Source organism: Odocoileus virginianus, chromosome 29 (genome assembly GCF_023699985.2).
Source record: "Odocoileus virginianus isolate 20LAN1187 ecotype Illinois chromosome 29, Ovbor_1.2, whole genome shotgun sequence".
NCBI classification, from domain to species: domain Eukaryota; kingdom Metazoa; phylum Chordata; class Mammalia; order Artiodactyla; family Cervidae; genus Odocoileus; species Odocoileus virginianus.
In genome coordinates this window covers 4,004,170-4,021,609 of record NC_069702.1, presented here as the reverse complement: position 1 = coordinate 4,021,609, position 17,440 = coordinate 4,004,170, and the positions used below count along the sequence as shown (strand labels likewise).

General features: G+C 36.8%; 1 protein-coding gene across 13 annotated transcripts in view; it reads left to right on the top strand.

Moving 5' to 3' along the window:
* The window catches only part of CLOCK (clock circadian regulator), a 128,485-nt gene that overhangs the window by 28,733 nt on the left and 82,312 nt on the right, over window positions 1–17,440 (top strand). For 3 of the 13 annotated variants that reach the window (XM_070458067.1, XM_070458061.1, XM_070458068.1), the window contains exon 3: window positions 4,855–4,941. The exons of 5 other annotated variants lie outside the window; for them this stretch is intronic. The gene's annotated coding sequence lies outside the window, so the exon portion shown is untranslated. Of the gene's footprint in view, window positions 1–149; window positions 251–4,854; window positions 4,942–15,603; window positions 15,667–17,440 lie in introns of all 13 variants that reach the window. 5 more of the 13 variants (XM_070458063.1, XM_070458069.1, XM_020892179.2 and 2 more) reach the window with 4 other exon arrangements.

Here is a 17,440-nt window from a genome sequence, read left to right as displayed (position 1 = left end):
ATTTTACAGTTACATATCTAGGTATATGCCCAGTAGCTCACTTGTGTCTGACTCTTTTTGCGACCCCATGGGCTGTAGCCTGCCAGGCTTCTCTAGCCATGGAATTTTCCAGGCAAGAATACTAGAGTGGTTGCCATTTCTTCCTGCAGGGGATCTTCCCAACCCAGGGATCGAACCCACAGTGCCTGTGTCTGCTGCATTGGCGGGTGGATTCTTCAACATTGTGCCATCAGTGAAGCCCTGTGTCTAGGTATGAGTTGTTGTTATTCTTTCTGAACTCTCTGGAGTTGATAGACCTTTTCTGTTGAAATGCAGGTGTTTCGTTCAGGTATAGGAAATGTTCTCACTGTTTTTTGGTAATATTTCTTGATTTTCTATGTTCTTTCACTTTGGAATTCTCATCAGCAGAATATTGGCTTTCTGGTTTGATCCTTATATCATATCTCATGTTTTCTGTCATTGCCTTTTTATTCATTATTCTTACATATTTCTTTAGCTACATGTTCCTGCTTTTCTGTGAATGTCTGTAAGCAGATTGTAAGTATTCCAGTACCTTTGCTTATTTTCTGTTGGTATTATTTCAAGAGGCAACATAGTATAGTTGTTAAAAGCATATACAGTAGAACTAGACTGCCAGACTGTGTCTGTTTAGATCCCAGCTCCACTACTTAATAACCATATGACCTTAGGTAAATTATTTAACCTTTCTGCGCTCTCTTTCTGAGCTATGAAATGAGGATAACTACTTTGTGGGCAAAGGAGTTCATATTTGTAAAGTATTCACAACAATTCTTGGTGTTGTAAAATCTGTATCATTGTAACATTCTGGTTTTGTTTTATTGAATGCAGTTTCTCTAGGAGTGTCTTAAGGATATTTTGATTGCTTAATCCTTTTCTTCTGTACCTGAATACTTTATGAGTCTTCTGGGGTTAATTTATTATTTACCTTTGTCTTTTTCTATCTGTGGTTTTTCCTCATATGAAATTACATAGTTGACTCATGTATATTGCTACAGGAATGTCTTGATTACTTTCTATAGCTACAGTGGGGTGTTTTTTTCTTGTTGGATAGGTGGGGTTTTTTCTTAATTGCTTTCTCTGTTTGAAAAGACTGGTTGGTAATTCTTAGTACATAGATGGAGTGTCTTGTCTGCTGGCAAGTTTAGGTTTAGAGCAGAAGGGCAGGGAACCTATTTTGATTTTCAGGAGCTTTCTATTTGTCATATTGACCATAGACTCGCTGGACACTAACATTCCTCTGGTTTCTTTATGAGCAGTTTGCCAGATTTCTGCTAGATTTCTTTAGAAAAGAGTGGCACAGTTTTTGGCTTAGGGGTGCCACTGGGCTTGCCTAGCTAAGAAGTGGGTGCAGAGAAAGGAGACAGGTAAAACGTTTTCCTAGGTCACCAGTATTCAGCCTCTTTATCTGCTAATTTGAGTCTAGAGTCTCAGAACGATTGACTGAGGTCTCCACGGTAGTCCCTCTGTGTGTGAATTTTGAACTGTGCTTTCCCTAGTTTTGCTTAACCTGTTAACACACTTTGGATCTTCTTTCTATTCTCTGGAAATCTACTGTGTCATTTCATCTGTTCATAACTTCCTACTCCATTCTTTTCATTGTTGTATAGGTCTTAAACTTTTTGTACTTCTGTGCTGTCTTACCAGTAGGCATTCTAAAGTGGAAAGTGAGACAAAACTGTCATCATTATCTTTCATTCTTCAGGTTTTCTTTTTTTAAGGAAAAAAAAAGAATGAAAGGAATTGTCACTTCACTTCTAAATACTTCTATAGTTAAAAAGTTCTGATCCAAACAATATAAAAAGGTATTTCTTTAATACCTCTAAGTGTTAGCTGCTCAGTTGTGTCCAACTCTCTGTGATCCCACAGACTAGCCCACCAGCTCCTCCGTCCATGGGATTTCCCAGGCAAGAATACTGGAGTGGGTAGCGATTTCCTTCTCCAGGGGATCTTCCTGACCCAGGGATCAAACCCGGGTCTCCCTCACTGTGGGCAGATTCTTTACCGCCTCAGCCACCAGGGACGGTAAAATAATTCTATATGTTTTTTTTTTAATGTAAAGATATTTTCTTACATAAACTGTATCATATCTAACCAAATTAACCATAGTTTCTTAATATTATATAATACCTAGTTCTTATTTAGATCTTTTCCAATTGTTTGAAAAATACCTTTTTATATTGTTTGAATCAGAATTCAGATGGGATATTAGCAGTTAGTTGTTATGTTTCTTGAGTCCTTTATTTTCTTAAGAGTACAGTTTATTCGGGAGAAAAGTGATATCGGTTTGTAGATCACCTTTGATAGAAAATGTTTGTACCAGCTATGTATTACACAGTTCTGCTCCAGTTTCTTAAGAATTCAAAAATCTTCCTCAAATAACATATGCTTTTGTTTTAATGGAATACATATACAACAGTAGTACAGAATAGAATGAGGAACTCTCAGCTTTAATAACTATCAACTCAGGACCTGTCTTGTTTCGTTTATACCTTCAGCTGTGTACCTCCTCCTGAATCTGTTTGAAGCATATTCCACATCTAATGCGTCCGTAAATATTTCTAAGTGTATATATATATATATATATATATATATATATATATATATATATAAGAAACTGGGTCAGTTCTTTAGACTATTTCTCATTCTGAATTTATCTGGTTGCTTCTTCTTGATGTCATTTTACTTACTCCTTTTCTGTATTGATTTAAATTGAAAGTTTGATCTAAAGCAGTGTTTCTCAAGCTTTTTTTTTCATTATTACTCATTTAAAGGCCCTTTTTAGACATTTTTTTTTTTCTTTATTGTCTGCTCCCTGAGGCCCAAGAGTAGAGCATTATGCTTTGGAAGGCAAGAAACCATTTTAATTTCTACTGAAGATTTTTTTTGCCACTGGATGTGACACTGCAACTGTTAAGAATGTACAACATAAAGATTTGATTGTTAAAAAAAAAAAAAAAAGATTTGATTCTGTAGTTTGACTCTTTGTTGTTGTTGTTTAGTTGCTAAGTTGTGTCTGATTCTTCGTGACCCCATGGACTGCAGCATGCCAGGCTTCCCTTCACTGTCTCCTGCAGTTTGCTCAAACTGATGTTCATTGAGTCGGTGAAGCCATCCAGTGATCTCATCCTCTGTTGCCCTCGTCTCCTCCTGCCCTCAATCTTGCCCAGCATCAGGGTCTTTTCCAGTGAATTGGCTCTTTAACATCAGGTGACCAAAGTGTTGGAGCTTCAGCTTCAGCATCAGTCCTTCCAGTGAATATTCAGTGTTGATATCCTTTAGGATTGATTGGTTGCATCTCCTTGCAGTCCAAGGGACCCTCAAAAGTCTTCTCCAGCTCCACAATTTCAAAGTATCAGTTCTTCGGCACTCAACTTTATTATGGTCCAGTTCTCGCATTTGTACATGACTACTGGAAACACCGTAGAAAAACTGGAAAAAGCAAAGAGTTTGACTCTTTACATAAGAACATTTTATAAGTAGGATATGTTATAAAAACATAATTGCTAGGGGGTATCAATTTTCATTTCAGTGAATAAAACTCCATGAGGGCAGGAATTTGGTGTTTTTTCCCCCCTTATCATTGGATATGTAGAACCTATCATAGTAAGGGAATGAATGAGCAAGGAACAGAATTTCCAACTCCTTGTCTAATGGAACTGCTAGTTAAAAGAGAAATAACCCAATTAATGTTGTGAAATCTTTTGTTTTTGTTAATTAATCTTTAAAATAGTACTTTTCCTATTGAAGGGTAATTAAAATTCTTTTAATATGGTGGAAAGTATCACTAACATTTCTAATAATTTTCATTTCAGTTGTTAATAAAAATTAATGATGGTCATTGGACTGTTTGTAAAACCATACTGGAAATAGAGAGTAATAAAAAGCACCATTTCACAGGGATGTTGTGAGGATTAAGTTTGTTAATACATGTAAAGCACTTACAACTAGACTTCATACATAATAAAATGCTTGACGACTATTCATTAGTAATTGAGGATGGTGCTGGGACTCTTCTTTCCCTTCATTTTGCAGGAGGGCTCCTGATGGTTAGTTGATCACTTCTTCCATTCGTAGTGAGGTTGGCAGTTTTCTAAACTCCATGATAGGATCATCGTCCTTAAGACTTTCCTTCAGCTTTCTTTGCAGGGGTCCTCTTCTAAGACCCTTGATGACAGAGGGCTGAGAAGAGCTGCAGAACGGTTATTCTATTGCAGTCAAGTGGTGAGGGCTTAAAGTGAGCTCTGCCTGTTAGCCCTGTGTGACTGAGTGGTGCAGGGCAAATTGTTCTAACTCCTTACTTTCTTCCTTTGCCCGTATCTCATCTCAGAGAATGACCTTCTCATCTCTTTGCTTACTCTGAGCAGCCACACCCGACTTCTTTTACCTTCACACAGATGCCATATCCTCTCCTACATTGGCCCCTTTGAACATTCTGTTCCCGTTAATGTAACATGTTCTTTCTCTCCCTCCCCAGTTGCTTTATTTGGTCAGATCCTACTCATGCTTGCATCAATTGCCTCTTTTTTAGGAGACATTTTCTAACAAATTCCCACCAGACTAGTTTGTATCTCTGCCATGCTCCCCTTTCACACCATCATGGTTTTAAAATCTTTCATCCTATTTGGAGTAACCCTACAGACTGAGCTCCAGAGGGATTGATAGAATCTGACATGTTCATTGCTGCATCCCCAATTCCTGGCACATAGGAAGCCTTGATTAATGTATACGTGGATGGAAAAAAAATACTGGCAGTATTGTTACTTAGAATTTGGTTAATATTTCCACAGCTGCCCTTGTTTCATGGATTTTTTTTTTTTTTTTTTTCCTGTAAAGCTGCTGAAACTTAGAAGCTGATTTTGTCACAGTGTAAGATGCCTTTGGAAAATTCTGCATTCCTCTTAGATGAATCTTTACAACTTGGTGAGTTTCACTAGATATCTTCAGTCTTCATTTTGAGCTCAGAAGTACGCCTTCTCTTTTTTTTTTTTTGACATAAATATTGGGTACAGTGAGGTTTGCAATGTCCTTGCAAGGAGCATAGGACAGATTATTATAAAAACATTTAGAGCATAGCCTGCTACCTTCTTTGATAGCTTTTGTTTATCTTTAGAATTTTTATTCTCAAGAGAAGTGAAAAATTATTTATTGAAATTTAATTGATATCCAGATGTATTTCAGCAGTTCTTGAAATTCTTCAAAGTCATCTGAAAGTAAGAACTATAACTAGTCTTTTTTTTTTTTTTTTTGAGAGAGAAAGGTGACTTGCAAATGAATGAAAAGTAGAATACTAATTATTTCATGTCAGGTTTTAGGTTTAGAGATCAGTTGACCGAGGTGAAGACGGGCCAGTCACCAGCTACAATCCAGCTTGTAAGCAGGTCTGTCCGTCTAGGGTTTACACACCACCAAACCCAGCTTACTGCCTGTTGTGTATGACCTGTAAACTAAGAGTAGTCTTTACATTTTTAAATGTTTAGTGGGAAAAAACCCTGGAAGAAGAGTACTACTTTGCAATATGTTGAAATTATGTGAAACTCAGGTTTACTGTTTATGAATAAAGCTTTATTGATATACAGCCGATCTTGTTTTTTTTACATACTGTGTATGGCTGTTTTCAGGCTATAGAGGCAGAATTAGGGAGCTGCATCAGAGACCTTAGGGCCCAGGAAGCCAAAAATATTTACTTCATGACCCTTTGCAGAGTAAATCGGAGAAGGAAATGGCAACCCACTCCAGTGCTCTTGCCTGGAGAATCCCAGGGATGGAGGAGCCTGGTGGGCTGCCATCTGCGGGGTCGCACAGAGTCGGACACGACTGAAGCGACTCAGCAGCAGCAGCAGCAGCAAGGAGTAAGTTAGCTGACCTCTGCTCTACCTAGTTGGAAAAGTATTTATATAGATTGAGTGCTAGCATAAGAAATGAGTTGGGGAAAATTAGAGGGAGATAAGAGTTAATAACCAATTCTCAGTGTCTGAACTTACACGTTTTTTCTATCCTGGAAAGTATAATCCATATTCTCATTAGACCTGTGTTGCTGTTTTCAAGCAGGCAATAAGTTGATTCTGGTATTACTTTTCTTCTAAAGTGAATGTAAATGGACATATTAGGAAGAAAATTACAATAGTACTCTCAGTTTTTTTTACCAGGTTTTTGTGTTACCATAATGTCTTAAGCAGTGCGTGCGTGCAAGTCGCTTCAGTTGTGTCCAGCTTTGCGACCCAGTGGACTATAGCCCGCCTGGTTCCTCTGTCCATGGGATTCTCCAGGCAAGAATACTGGAGTGGGTTCCATGCTCTCCTCCAGGGGATCTTCCCAACCCAGGGATCGAACACATGTCTCTTATGTCTCCTGCATTGACAGGCAGGTTCTTTACCACTAATACCAACTGGGAAGCCTGCTTAAACAGACTGTCCTCTAAATCATGATTAAAAGAAGCAGATATCAAGCACACAAAAGTAGTAGGTCATATTGCCTTGCTTAAGCCACACCCTCATGGGAAACAGCAGTGATAAAAATTAAGCCATGAATGAAAATTGGACTTAGTTATGTTATTTAGGGTTGGTAAATTTTGTGCTCGCCACTGCAGTCATATGATTAACTCAAACTAATAGAAAACCAGTGCAAATTGTGTTAAAGAATAATAAAAAAGTTCTAGCTAAACTGTAAAAAGCTATAGCTAAAATAAAAATAAACTACAAAAGTGACTTTAGCAGTTCTTGATCACACGACAGCTAAGATTCAAACCAGGTTAGATAACCCATTATGCTTAGCCCTAAACGCAGATAATTACAGTAACAAAATTATTTGCCAGAGTTCTATTAGCAATAGCTTAAAACTCAAGAGACTTGATGGTGCTTCATACCCCTCTAGAGGAGCCTGCTCTATAATTGATAAACCCTGATAAACCTCACCAGCATTTACTAATTCAGTCTGTATACTGCTGTTTTCAGCAAACTCTAAAAAGGAATAATAGAAAATATAATTATTATACATGAAAATACTAGGTCAAAATGTTAACTTGTGGGATGGGAGGAAATGGACTACATTTTCTATTTCAAGAACATATTTCTTATTATATGAAAGTTTTTATGAAACTGAAAACCAAAGGAGGCTATGGTAGTAAATTAAGAATAGAGTGCCTAGTTGAATCAGACCATCAAGCATTCACATTCCACCCATCACCCTCCTCAATTAATAACCTTTATAACCTCTTAGCAAGTACCAAACACGTATGAGGAGATAAAGTCTTAATGAGGGAAGCATACTAGAAGGTGTGCTTGGATAAATCAAAGGATAGTGTAAATAAAAACACCTAGTTTATTTTACTCTCAGGAATTTCATAATTTATGGATACTTTAAATCTGTCCCGAAACTCTCACAAATTCAACTGTTATAAGCAGATTAAATACATTATTCACCCAGTATTTAAAATATAAGAGATGGAAAGTTAAAAATTTGGGATGCTATGTAGAAAATACTGTAAGGGCATGATAAAGAAAAAGCATTAAAAATAATAAAAAACAAACCTTTTCCCTTTTACCTTTTGTATTATGATTTAACTAGGAAATTTTTAACAAAGAGAACTTAAATATCCAGAAGCAAGATGAGCTCCTTATGAATGGTTTATTAGAACAAACTCATCTATATAGCAAAATTCCAGGAATATTTATAAGTAGAGGTGATAAGCCTAACAAGCCTGATGAGAGCTGGTTGTCCAAAAAATAGGAATCTTAGTTCTTAGTTCCTCTTTACAAACTATTAAAAAATCAGAAATTTTAATGTATTTTTAAATGTTAATCTAAAAAGTTTCAACTCCTTAGAAACAGGATACAACCTTATCTGGAGAGTAAAAATAACACCATAGTCACCTTAAAAAACAGCCATTGATTAAGTGTTCAAGCTTGGCAACACATTTACTTTAATACCAACAATAAATCGACTCCTAGTTTAATACTGGACTAATCTATTAATTAAAAGAAACAATAATGTTAATATGACTAACAGGAAATATTTCTTCTTGCATAAGCTTATATAAGTAATGGAATCACTAGTAGTTAACAACAAATCTAAGTCAATGTTAAATTATTTTTTAAAATTACTCTTAATTATGAAGACAGTTCCTTATTGGTGTGTGTGTGAGATTACTCTAGCAACTATTACAGTATAACACAGTTGAATGATCCCTCCCCCTGCCCCTACACCCCATCACCCAGATAATTTACAGTTCTATTAACAGTGAGGTTGATAAAGTATTACTGAAAAAAAAAAATTAAGATTATCTAAGAAAAAAAACAGAAAATTATTTGATGTGGCCATCTTACATGCTTATGTGTCCTACAAAAAGCTAAATATTATAGCAGTGGTGTAATGAAAAGTTACATCTTACTGTTAATATATGTATGCTCTGGTATACAGATGTCATTTTGTTGTCACAGCACTACAGTGAAATACACAAATAAAAACTTAAATTAAAAAAAAAATTACTCTTTATCTGACAGAGGTGTGCACCTACCAAAAGATTTTTAAAAAGTAAAAGGAACTCAACAAGTACAAACCTTGCCTATGTACCGAGAGTATCACCTCTAGTTTGACTAGTATTAGAAGCACTGCTTGCCCAGTTACCTCTATTATCCTGACCATGCAAAGGTAGCATAATCACTTGTTTTCTGAGTAAAGACTTGTGTGAGTGGCCACACAAAGGTTTTCCTATCTCTTAATCAGTGAGATTGACCTTCCTGTGAGGAGGTGGGAATAACAAAATAAGACCAGAGACTGTATGGAGCTTTATTTAATTAATGCCACCCCCCCCCCCGCCCAATGAACTAAATCATCATGGGATAATAAAACTTTTATATAGGTTAGCGGTTTTGTTTGGGGTGATCTCACAGAACAGAGACGTCTCTGAATGATTAAAATTTAGACCAAATAGTCAAAATGTTTGATCCCTTACTGATCCAAAAAATTGATCAACGGAGCAAGTTACACTACAGATAACAGCATAGTCCTACTCTAGAGTTCATACCGACAGTAGGGTTTAGAATCTTGATGTTGGGTCAGGACATCCCAATGGCATAACCAATATTAAATATTCATTTATTCAATAGTTAAGGTCCTATGTAATATGAGTTTACACCAGAGTAATCCAAGTCAGTTTCTATTATATATTTCTCCCAGTACAATAAGACCTACTTTTCAAAAGCACCTTAAAACTAATTAATGATATAATCTTAATTCATGAAAACACCCTGCTAGAGAACACAGGCTAGACTGCAGAGCCTAGTAATTGTATAAAAAAATCATTATTATTAGGTTCAACTCTGCTCCTAACAAAATGTTTAAAATTAACATTCTAACACTCTTCATCCTGTTTCTTCTAGCCGTGGCATTCCTCACACTAATTGAATGAAACGGTATTAGGTTACATACAACTTTGAAAAGAACCAAACTTCACTGACTCATATGACCTCCTATAGCCTATCACCGACACAGTTAAATTATTAAAGAGCCACTATGACCAGCCAGTCTTCGACTTGCATATTTATTATCACATCCATTCTAAAAGTATCTAGTAGTATATACCTTTTGTGCAGTTTCTTTTTTTTTCTATGTAAGGAGTTTATCTGTAAAGGACATTATCTGTTTCTGTGTAAGGAGATATATCTGTTACCATATTTTAATGTAAAAGTACTAATGTATTATTTGGAAAGTAGTTGGTGACTGACTCAGTGTAACAAGGCTAGTATGTACCTTGGGGATTAAGGAACATGGTCCCTTTTGGAGTCAATGGATAGATCGGAGGATATTTTTAAGGAGTCGTCTGCAGCCTGACAGAGGCAAATTAAGTCCTCTGTGAGATTTAAGACCACAATTTTAGGATCTACCTTTCTTGTGCTCTTCTTTTCTATGGCTTCCCCGGTGGCTCAGATGGTAAAGAATCTCCCTGCGATGTGGGAGATCCAGGATCTTTCCCTGGGTTGAGAAGATCCCCTGGACAAGGAAATGGTAACCCACTCCAGTATTCTTGCCTGGAGAATTCCATGGACAGAGGAGCCTGGCAGGCTGCTGTCCATGGGTTTGCAAAGAGTCGGACATGACTGAGCAACTATTGCTAACTTCTTGCATCTCTAGAGCATTTCACAGTTCTGTGCAGTTTGACACACTGCATCCTAGTTGCTTCGTTTTCAGAATAGAAAAAAATAATACCTTTCCTGTTTGAAAGCAGGAATCTTAGGCTTGCTAAATTATAAGTTTCTTAATGGTGAGTACCATGCCTGATTTTTTTAAAATTATTTGATCTCTTTGTAGCTGTCATAGATCTGGCACATAGTTGGCACACAGTCAATGTTTGTTGAGTAAAAGTACATGATATCTTGTATCTCAAATAGCTATTATTTCTCTGCAGGGTCACAATAATTCCAGTTCACTTAAAGATTTGCTTACTGGGATTAGGTGTCTTTTTGTTACTGTAGGAGAGAATTTTGATGAAAACAGTAATTTTTTCTGAATCCATTTCTGAATTCATTCCCTACAGATAGCTATCAAATCATTGGCCAGATTTTTCTGTTAATTAATAATTTTTAATTTGTCTAAGTTATAATAATGTTTTGACATCTTGAGGGATAAGATTTAACAGTATCAAATCTAGAAACCTTTTGATAATAAAGCTTTAAAAAATATAGATACTAAAGCCACTCGAGTAGGAAGTTTTATATATTTCATCTAAGTCTTCTGAAACTTTTCCCAACTCTTCAATTGAATCTGTTTCTTAATAAAACTTCCCTGTTTGATTTGCTCAAGAACCTATGTCTTAAAATCATGTCTTGCAGAATATCTTATAAAGACAAGACAATTTAAAAGGTGTTTCAGTTCAGTTCAGTCATGTCTGACTCTTTGTAACCCCATGAATTGCAGCACGCCAGGCCTTCGTGTCCATCACCAACTCCCAGAGTTTACTCAGACTCGTGTCCATCGAGTCGGTGATGCCATCCAGCCATCTCATCCTCTGTCGTCTCCTTCTCCTTCTGCCCCCAGTGCTTCCCAGCATTAGGGTCTTTTCCAATGAGTCAACTCTTCACATGAGGTGGCCAAAGTATTGGAGTTCCAGCTTCAGCATCAGTCCTTACACTGAACACTCAGTACTAATCTCCTTTAGGATGGACTGGTTGGATCTCCTTGCAGCCCAAGGGACTCTCAAGAAGTCTTCTCCAACACCACAGTTCAAAAGCATCAATCATTTGGCACTTGGCTTTCTTGATAGTCCAACTCTCACATCCATACATGACCCCTGGAAAAACCATAGCCTTGACTAGATGGACCTTTGTTGACAAAGTAATGTCTGTGCTTTTTAGTATTCTGTCTAGGTTGGTCATAACTTTTCTTCCAAGGAGTAAGCATCTTTTTATTTCATGGCTGTAATCACCTTCTGCAGTGATTTTGGAGCCCAGAAAAATAAAGTCAGCCACTCTTTCCCCATCTGTTTGCCATGAAGTGATGGGACCGGATGCCATGATCTTAGTTTTCTGAATGTTGAGCTTTAAGCCAACTTTTTCACTCTCCTCTTTCACTTTCATCAAGAGGCTCTTTAGTTCTTCACTTTCTGCCATAAGGGTGGTGTCATCTGCATATCTGAGGTTATTGCTATTTCTCCCGGCAATCTTGAATCCAGCTTGTGCTTCATCCAGTTCAGCGTTTCTCATGATGTACTCTGCGTAAAAGTTAAATAAGCAGGGTGACAATATACAGCCTTGACGTACTCCTTTTCCTATTTGGAACCAGTCTGTTTTTCCATGTCCAGTTCTAACTGTTGCTTCCTGACCTGCATACAGCTTTCTCAAGAGGCAGGTCAGATGGTCTGGTATTCCCATCTCTTGAAGAATTTTCCACAGTTATTGTGATCCACACAGTCAAAGGCTTTGGCATAGTCAATAAAGCAGAAATAGATGTTTTTCTGGAACTCTCTTGCTTTTTTGATGATCCAGTGGATGTTAGCAGTTTGATCTCTGGTTCCTCTGCCTTTTCTAAAACCAGCGTGAACATCAGGAAGTTCACTGTTCACGTATTGCTAAAGCCTGGCTTGGAGAATTTTGAGCATTACTTTACTAGTGTGTGAGATGAGTGTAATTGTGTGGTAGTTCAAGCATTCTTTGGCATTGCCTTTCTTTGGGATTGGAATGAAAACTGACCTTTTCCAGTCCGTGGCCACTGCTGAGTTTTCCAAATTTGCTGACATTGAGTGCAGCACTTTTTTCACAGCATCGTCTTTCAGAATTTGAAATAGTTCAACTGGAATTCCATCACATCCACTAGCTTTGTTCGTAGTGATGCTTTCTAAGGCCCACGTGACTTCACATTCCAGGATGTCTGGCTCTAGGTGAGTGATCACACCATCGTGATTATCTGGGTTGTGAAGATCTTTTCTGTACAGTTCTTCTGTGTATTCTTGCCACCTCTTCTTAATATCTCTGCTCAGGAGATACAATGGCTAAATCCAATACATGACTAAACTGAATCCTAAACTGGAGGAAGAAGAAAGCCCTAAAGGACTTTATTTACTCCTTTTAAAAAATAGACATTAGATTGTAAAAGGATATCTTTGTTCTTAGGAGGTACACATTTAAGTATTTGGGAGTATTAAAGGGAATGGTATATGCACCTTACTCTCAAATGTTTCAGAAAATATGTTTGTCTGTGTGTAAAGATGATGATGCAGATGTTAAAATTTGGCAGACTGGATAAAGTATATATAGGAGTTCTCCTAACATCATTGTTAAATAGTAGTATAGTTTAGAACCGGAAAAAACATCCTAGGTATAGTTTATTAAATTTTCATCTATTGTGTACTTTTCTTTAATGTTCACTTCAGCTTGTTTCAATAAAAATCTATTTAAGTTTTCCCTTAGCTCCATAAATATGTTTTTTTTAAAGTAGATCTATTTTTTATTATCTTAAATATTTTGAAGGAAATTCAAGAGTAAAGGTCTGTTATAATGTTTTTCCAGCTGGGTATAAAGAATTGCAGACTTTTTGGTGGGCATTTACATTATGATAGGCATTATTATTTTTTTTAGTTCTTCCCTCATGGCTCAGATGGTAAAAGTATCTGCTTGCAATGCGGGAGACCTGGGTTTGATCCCTGGGTGGGGAAGATCCTCTGGAGAAGGAAATGGCAATCCACCCCAGTACTCTTGCCTGGAAAATTCCATGGATGGAGAAGCCTGGTGGTCTGTAGTACATGGGGTCATAAAGAGTTGGACACGACTGAGCAATTTTACTTTTGCTTTATGCCTTATTTTTAAAGCACTTTACACTTAATAATTCATTTTATTTCAGAGCAGCATTATGCTTACACCTTGTTTTGATATGCTTTTTTCAAGTTTGGCTTCCCTTGTGGCTCAGCTGGTCAGAATCCACCTGCAATGCAGAAGACCTGGGTTTGATCCCTGGTTTGGGAAGATCCCCTGGAGAAGGGAAAGGCTACCCACTCCAGTATTCTGGCCTGGAGAATTGAATGTATAGTCTGTGGGGTTGCAAAGAGTTGGACATAACTGAGCAACTTTGACTTTTCAAATTTAGCTAGACCAGAGCTTAGATGCTAAGCCTTAGAAGCTTTGTGTTTTCTTACCTCCTTTTTTCCAGATACAGACTGTGGGAACTGGTGATTAGGAGCTCAATATAGAAAATTGATTATATATATATTGAGAAAAAAATTCTATCTTAGAATTATCTAGTTTGTACATAACTTCAGGGTAGACTTTTGTTGCCCTCATAATGTGGGAATGATCCACACATAAGACTATGCTTCAGTAATTGTCCAGAAAAAGAAAGTCAATATGACTTTTAGTACCCAAGTAGGAGGCAGACTGATAATAGAAACCCAGTTCTATTAGACTTCAGTTTCACCAAGTAAAATAACCAAAAAATTAAAAATAGAAAGATCAAGGGACTGATGTAGTATTGCTAACTTTTAAGTGCTTTATATTAAAACATGCATATTATCCAGTTCATAAATACTGAGTGTCATTTTGATGAAATTCTATGAAGTGGACACTTGTTTAACCAATACCAATACCAAGGTCAAGATGTAGAACATTTTCATCAATCCTGGAGCCTCCTTCATGCCCCCTGACAGTCATCATGCTCTCCCAAAGGTAACTGTTATTCTGGCTTGATTCAGTATTCATTGGTATTGTCTATTTTTGAACTTCATTTTTTTTCATGATCAACATCTTGTAGGCAGGAGTCATTCATATTGAGTCAAATGGCAGTAGCTCATCCTTTTTCATTGCTTTGTAATACTTCATTATTTGTGTATACAACAATTTATTCATCCATTGTACGGTTGATGAGCATTTGGTTTATTGTCAGTTTTTGACTACTATAAACAGTTCTGCTGTGAACATTCTTGAGCATGTCTTTTGGCACATATGTATGCCTTTCTGTTGGGTAAATGACCAAGGGGGAACATGATGAGTCTCAGGGTATCTGGATGTTTAGCTTTTGTAGATGCTTCCTAGCTTTATGTGTTCTGATGATTCTTTGTCTCAAAGCCAAGAAGATAATTCTGCTATGTTTTCCTCTATAAACTTGAGTGTTTAGGTTTTTGCGTGGTGTGTGGGAGGATTCATGGTTTATTTTGTTTTCCACTTGGAAATTCATTTGGTTCAGCATTATTTATTGAAAGGACTGTACTTTCCTATGGAACTCAGTGGTTAAGGTGACTGTTTATTTGTGGGTCTCTTTTTGGACTCTGTTTCTGTTCCATTGCTGCTTGTTCTGTTCCATTCTTTGTTGTTATGCCAGTGCCATACTGTCTTTAATTATTATAGCTTTAAATTCTCCAACCTTTGTTGTTCAAAATTGCTTTGGTTGTACTTGCCCTTCTGAATTTCAATTAAGATTTTATACTCAGCCTGTCAGTTTCCTAAAGAAGTAAATAAATAATAAATCCCTACTTAATATTAAGCATGTTAAGTATTTTTTATTTCTTACTATTATTGTCTAGCTTAATGCTGAATCTGTAGATGGATTGGATATATTAAATATCTTTCCATATTGAGACTTTCAATACATTAACCATAGTTTATCTCCCATGTATTTAGATCTTTTAAAATTACTCTCAGAAATGTTTCGTTTTGTGTGTAGAGGTCTTCCACATCTTTTAACTTTTAAAATTTTAAAATTAGTGATATTGTGATTATGTTTTTTTTAAAGTCCTTACAGTTTATAAATTCATACTAAAGTATTTACAGATGAAATAATATAGTTTGGGGGATTTGATTCAAATAATACAGAGGAAGATGGGAAGGAATGGGGAAGGGACAGAATAGGTGAAACAAGATTGACTATGATTTGATAATTATTGAAAATAGGTGATGGATATATGAGTTAATCATTATTCTTTTTTACTTTTGTGTGTATTTGAGATTTTCCATAACAATAGGTTTAAAAATACATATTAACTAAAGATTGAAACCCAAATATATAAGAATTCAAAAGTTTATAATAATTCTTTGAAAATAACTCATTTCATTACTCTGGAATCATTGGTAAGTGAAAGATCATTTATTTTTATTTTCTGCACAGACTTTATTCCAGGATAACCAAATAGTTCAGAGGGAAAGTTGACTGTTAATAGAAGAATCATAGGTAAGTAAGAAATGCTAGGAGAATGATAGGATTAGAAGCTCACCACAGTGCAATTTCTAATAGAATTGTGATCTAGATAATGACCAGTTGTGTGCATGCGTGCTCAGTTGATCAGTCGTGTCTGACTCTTTGCAACGCTATAGACTGTAGCCCACCAGGCTCCCCTGTCCATGGCATTCTCCAGGCAAGAATACTGGAGTAGATTGCCATTTCCTCCTCCAGAGGATGGAATCTTCCTGACCTGGGGATTGAACTTGCATCTCCTGCATTGGCAGGTGAATTCTTTACTTCTGAGCCACCTTGAACTACTAAAGCCATGAGGTGAAAGTCTGTTGGGAAATAAATATAATACAATGAATAGGCCGAAATGGAGTAAGCTTCTGTCTGACTGATTAGAACAAAATACTCAATAGAATACCAAAAACAGCTAGCTATCTAAGGACTCTGAAAATTAATAATAGGCAAATTGAGAAGTCATAACTTGAAAAATAGCCTGTATAGTGGTGAATATGCCTATTCTCTCATTCTGTGACCCAGCTTTGACCAAATAGTGGGCTGAACTAGGGAACTGCACAGTGGGTATGAAAGTTTGCAAAAACCCCAAGAGAAGACCCTTATTTCTTACCAGAAGACAAGGAAAAGTAAATCACCTCCCCCCTTTTTTTCTTTTTCTCTCTTAAGTCTGCCCTGAGACCACCTCTGTCTATAAAGTTGCATTGCCATGGTGGCATAAAGACTAAAACTGAGAGAAAACCATTTTTCTCGTCAGAGGATTTGGGGAAATTGATGCATGCTGGAGACAACTCACAGGGAACAGGGCTAATGTGAAGGGAGACTCACAGAGGTCCCACCTTACTCATGAGCTACACATGTATGGACAGACCCAAAGAAACAGAAAAGACAGAGAACTGACCTACGATGTAAACCACTGTTCAAATCCTAGACTTGCTGGAGTGGTGCATGCAGAGGAGGCATGCAATATATAACTTAGGCAACAACAACAAAAAATTCAGATTCTCCAGAAGACGTTAACAGAATCTAATTTCATAAACTAATATTCAGAATGCCTAGGCTATAATACAGAATTATTTTACATACAAAGAAACAGGAAAATCTGACTATTTTTTACAAGAATAGACAATAAATAGATGCCAACCCTGAGGTGATTCAGATGATGAAATTATCAGAAAAAGACTTTAAAGCAACTGCTATGTTTTATCCCTGGGCAGTGAGGCAATAGTGAACATTTTTGAAATGAATAGAAAGATAGTTCTCCTCTGATATAGAACCATATAAAAGAATCAAGTGGTAATTTCAGAACTGAAAAATATATGAAACACAGATTTACTACATGGACTCAATAGCAAACTTGAAGATAATCATCAGTGGAAATCTCAAATCATGTTTCTTCTGTATCAAGCGTATGTCTTTCTTCTATAATGCTTGTTATGTCTAGATTGCATTCTGTGAAGCCTGGTCATAGGCCTTCTAGCTGTGAATTAGCATGCCATTTACATATTCTCTTTTATCTTTAATTATTCAAAGGCTTCCCTGATGGCTCAGCAGTAAAAAATCTTGCCTGCAATACAGAAGATGTGGGTTGCATCCCTGGGTCAGGAAGATTCCCTGAAGAAGAAAATGGCAACCCTGTATTCTTGCCTGGAAAACCCCATGGACCGAGAGAGGAGTCTGGTGGGCTATAGTCCCTGGGGTTGCAGAAAAGTCGGACATGACTTAGGGATTAAACAGCAACTCTTACTTGAATACTGCAAGT